Source organism: Rhincodon typus, chromosome 25 (assembly GCF_021869965.1).
Source record: "Rhincodon typus isolate 14 chromosome 25, sRhiTyp1.1, whole genome shotgun sequence".
Taxonomy (NCBI): Eukaryota; Metazoa; Chordata; class Chondrichthyes; order Orectolobiformes; family Rhincodontidae; genus Rhincodon; species Rhincodon typus.
In genome coordinates this window covers 44,769,290-44,774,850 of record NC_063356.1, presented here as the reverse complement: position 1 = coordinate 44,774,850, position 5,561 = coordinate 44,769,290, and positions in this window count along the sequence as shown.

Genomic DNA, 5,561 nt, shown 5'->3' with positions numbered 1-5,561 from the left:
AGTGTGCGTGTGTGTGTGTGTCTATGTGTGTGTCTGTGAGTGCGTGTGTGAGAGAGAGTCTGTGTGTGTGTATGTATGTGTTTGTGTGTGAGAGAGAGAGAGAGTCTGTGAGAGTGTGTGTGTGTGTGTATCTGAAGTCCTTGAATTCAATGGTGAAACCTCATGGCTGTAACGTGCCAAATTGGGAAAGAAGGTGTTGGTCTTCGGGCTTGTGCTTGTGTTGTGCTTTCCTGGAACACTGAGGTGGTTTTGCGACAAAAACAACATCGGAGCAATGGGGTTTATGTTAATAAAAATTGGATTTCAGTTTGACAGAAAGAACTGGACTTTGAAGTCATAATCTGACAGCTCTAACGATATAACATTGCCGATGGAAGTCTCTGCATCTGAGCCAAGAGACGTGGTTTAAATCTCACTGACTCCATAGGTGTGTCAAAACATCTCAAAACAGCAATTTTTCCCAAAAGTATTAAATGTAAAACGTGGCAGTCAGTAATTACCTCTCTGAGCTGACAATATTTCACTGGAAAGCATTTACTGGAGTTGCTTTGAATTGTGCAAGTTCAGATATTGCCTCTTTACCAGCTTTCTACTGAATGTCTGTTGTAAATTCCAATCATATTGCCTTCAACAATCTCTCTTGTGCCAGAATCAGTCCATTCCTGGATCTCTCATCTGGCTGGGAACCGAATCAGGAGTCATGCCTCTCACTAAACATAACAGGCACCATCTCCAAGAAAGAATTGCATCCTGCAATGAGGTTAGGAGAGATACGGTGCGGAAGCAAAACGTGCCCGGCTCTGCAACTGCCTTTCCAAGTGTTCTGGAAACCATGGGTTCTCCCTCTCCATCAAGCGCTGAAGATACCTCAGGATCTGAAATGGACACAGCGGATGTTGCCACCTTGATGCCTTTCCCATTTATAGAAGAGAATTAATTTCTTCTGAGATGCGACGTGCGTAAGAGGTAAGCTACCATGCATGACATTCCACCGGTATTAGAGGGAGATTGAGCGAAACCTGACCTGGTGCTAAAATGCCCTGGGAGGAGCTACAAAAATGAGGAACCACCCTACGTCTTTAGACTCAGAGGGTGGGGGATGTAGTGATTGTAATGAGGTCAGCCGCGTGGATATCTCAGAATTGGAGTTTCCCAATTGGGTCTTGTAATCTGGTCCAATCAGAGACCCCTAGTTGACCGGGAAGCCTGAATTCTCGTCCCACCTACTCTAGAGGTGTGTAATAATTTCTCTATTGCGGTTGATTAGAAAAAATGGTTAAATAAAAAAAAAGTCAAGACTTCCGCTCACTCTGAGAACTTGCTCTGAGGGAGCTGGATCGGTGTCAAGGAGTCTCCACGTGTAAATAAAGGGTGACTTGGTCACACATCAACGACCTCTGTGGGATGGGAGTGATGGAGTTTAGGTGGGGACAGTGACTATCCAATGGAATGAGAGCACTTCTGAGGCATCGGGAAGGGGAGAGGGATCCAGTCAGCATGATGATGGACATGGAGACTGACCAGTGGAATAGGAGTAATTGTGTTGTGGTGGGATTTGGTGATGATAGACATGAATACTGGCCACTTTGTTGGGAGTGATTGTGAGAGGGTGTGTTGAGTTGTGATGGACAAGGAAACAGCCAGTAGGATGGTAGTGACAGTGTAGGCAGCGGGGACAATGATGATTGATACTAATTCTGGCCAACGGGATGTGTGTGGATTGTTCGGATGGGAGAGAGAGTGATGAATCCAATTATTTATTTGACAAAATTGGTTTTCCTGATAATCAACAGTGGTCTAATGGTCATCAAACGACTCTTAATGGACATGGAGACTGGTCAATGACATGAGAGAGATTGGGACTGGCCAATGGAATAGTATTAAAGTTGTTCTTAGGTGGGGCAACAGTGATGATGGATATGGAGACCGGTGAGTGTTGGTGGACATGGTGAATGTTAAATAGGATGGAGTCACAGTGGGATGTGGCTGAGAATGATGGTAGACATTGGGACTCGTCAATGGCGTGGCATAGACAATGGGATTTGGGGTAAAGGGTGATGGCTGCCTTGGAGACTGTCCAATGGGATGAGAGTAACAGTGGGGGTGGCAGGGGAGCAAGAACAATGAAGCAATAGAATGGGAGTGATGGTGTGGATAGTGAACAGAGCATTGATGGACATGGCAACTGGCCAATGCCATTGCAGTAATGGTGTGGATTGGAGGACAGACTGATGTTACACCTCAAGACTTGCCAATTTGATGGCAGTAATAGTGGGGTGGGAGTGAGATTGAGGCACTAAAATTATTGAAGTCAGTATTGAGTCTGGAAGGCTGCATAGTCCCCAAATGGAAAATGAGGTCTTGTTTTTCCAGCTTGTGCTGAGCTTTGCTGGAATACTGCAGCAAGCCTGAGATGTTGGCCAGGGAACAGGGCAGTGTGTTAAAATGGCAGACAACTGGAAGTTCAGGTTCTTTCTGCAAACAGAATGTGTTTGTTCTGAGAAGCAGTCAACCAGTCTACGCTTTGCTTCCCCAATGTAGAGGAGACCACATTGTGAGCAGCAAATGCAGTAGACTAGATTGTGGGAAGTGCAGGTGAACCGCTGCTTCACTTGGAAGGTATGTTTGGGCCGTTGGACAGTGGGGAGGGAGGAGGTAAATGGGCAGGTGTTACACCTTTGGCGGTTGTAGAGGAAGGTGCCATGGGGCTGTGGGGTGCTGTTGGGAGTGAAGGAAAAGTGGACCAGGGTGTCCTGGAGGGAATGGTCACTGCAGAAGGTGGACAAGAGAGGGGAGGGCAATATTTGTCTGGTGGTGGCATCTCGCCAGAGGTGGCGGAAATGGCTTCTGATGATCTTTCTGCATGTGGATACTGGTGGGATGGTAGGTAAGGACAAGGGGAACCCTATCGCGGTTGTGGGAGGGAAGAGATGGAGTGAGGGCGGACGTGCGGGAGATGGGTCGGACCCAGTTGAGGTCCCTGTTGACAACTTGGCACAGCTCATCCTTACTTTGAACAACTTCTCTTTTAACTTGTCTCTCTTTCTTCAGGTCAAAGAAGTTGCCCTGCATCCCCGCATGGGCTCCAGTTATGCCAGTCTTTTTCTGGGGAATGCGGAATATTCCTTGTTTCAATCCCATTCTTTATCCGGTATATCGATGACATCATCGGTGCTGCTTGCCCTTCTCTTCCAAAATTGGAAAAGTTTATCAATTTCGTTTTGAATTTCCACCGTAATCTCGCCTTCACCTGGTCCGTCTCTGACTCCTCCCTTCTTTTCCTTGACATTTCTGTTTCCATTTCTGGGAATAAACTGGGCACCAACAGCCAGTTCAAACCCACTGACTCCCACAGTTTCCTGGGCATTACATCCTCACATCCTACTTCTTCTGAGGAGTCCAACCCATTCTCGTAATTCTCTGTCTCTGTAATATTTGTGCTAACAATGCCTTCTACTTCAGGGTCTATTTCCTGGCACTCACTCCCTAAGGGCATTGTCGCTCAAAATACAGCACATGGATTGCAGAGTTTCAAAAAGGCATCTTCCCATGACATTCTGAAGGGCAATTAGGTACAGGCAATAAATGCAAGCCCAGCCAGAGGTGCCCATGTCCCATGCATGAATTAAATATAAGGGATGAGAGTTACCGTGTCGAGGGATGACAGGGTAATGGTGGACATGGAGACTGCCCAACAGGACAGCAATGTTCATGGACAAGCGCAAAATTGATGGGCGTGGTGACTGGCCAAAGAGATAGGAATGATGGTCTCGAGGGCAAGCAAGATAATAATGGACATGGAGTATGGCCAATGGGATGTGAGAGATGGTAAGGTGTGAGGGAGAGTGATGAGGGACATAGGGACCAACCATTGGAAGATAATGATGGGGGGAAGAATGATCATGGAGACAGACTGGCCCAGGAGATGGGAGAGATGGTGGAGCGTGAACGGGGAGGGATGATATACATGCAGAATGGAAAATTTGATGTGAGTTAAGAGTCGGGTGTGAGAGTGATGATGGAGATGGTGATTGGCCAATGGGCTGGGAGTGTTCATGGGGGTTGGATGAGAATAAATTTCATTAAGAATAGAACAATGTGCAGGGTGAAGGGTGAAGTCAAAATTGAGGACAATGTTCCTGGTCTGTGTTCAATGTTCAATGTTCAGTGAACCCTAATCCCCAATTTATTTCTACAGCCTTCCCACCAAATGATTTGTTTGTCCCTCTGATCGTATCCATTGTGTAGAGTTAACAGTGACCATTAAAAGCGATATTTTCACCTCAATATCCTTCGTAGAAATTTAGAAAACAGGAATTGGACGAGGCCATTCAGTTGATCAGTGCTGCACTGCTGCCCAATATAGTCATGACTGATCATCTAACTCAGTCGCCTGTCCCACTTTCTCTCCCATTTCCTTTGATCCCTTTAGCCCTAAGAACAATATCTGTCTCCTTCTTGAAAACAGTCACTGTTTCATCATCAACCACTTGCTGTGAATTGCACAGACTCACCATTCTCTGAGAGAAAACATTTCTCCTCAGCTCAGTACTGAATGGCTTTCTCTGTATCCTTAGACTGTGAGCACCTGGTTATGGACTTCCTGGTCATCCAGAATATAATTCCTGTGTATATCCTGGCTCGTCCTCTTGGAATTTGGTGGCTTCTGTTTGATCCCACATCATTCATTGAAACCCCAGTGAAAGCCAATTCAGTCTTTGTTTCCTGTCAGTACTGCTGTTCCAGGAATCAGTCTACTAAATCTTTGTTGCACTGTCTTCATAGCCAGCACACCCTTTATCAGATAAAGTGACCAAAACTTCACACAAATATGCATCTTCTGTGTAATCTTTCGCACTTCCTCTGCCTTTTGCTGTGGGACCCCTCAAAATTTGTTTCATTTGCTCATCTTCACCACTTCTCCATCACAATAAAATCGATCACTTCAGTTCTAAAGAAGAGTCTAATTGGAACTAAAAATGTTAACAGCTTCCCTCGACACAGATGCTGCCAGACCTTTTGAGGTTCTCAATGATTTTCTGCTTCTGCTTCGGATATCCGGCATCTGCAGCATTTTGCTTTTACTTTCAATGTTATGTTTAAGTTTTTTTCTGTTATTATCAATAAAGTTACCCTGTATTGTCCTCTTGGAAATACGTTCCATCTGCTGTCTGCTCCTATAGAATCCTAGAATCCCTACAGTGTGGAAACAGGCCCTTTGGCCCAACAAGACCACACCAACTCTCAAAGCATCCCACCCAGACCCATCCCACTATGACCCACCTAACCTACACATCCCTGGACACTATGAGCAATTTAGCATGGCCAACCCACCTAGCCTGGACATCTTTGGACGATGGGAGAAAACCGGAGCACCCGGAGGAAACCCACGCAGAGTCCCTGGCGTTGTGAGGCAGCAGTGCTAATCACTGAGCCACCGTGCCGCCCCGTAGCATCAAACCATTTACTGATTGGAAATGTGAAACAAATCAAGAGAATCCTGACAAGATGCATTGATGACATAACAAGGTGTAGAGCTGGATGAACACAGCAGGCCAAGC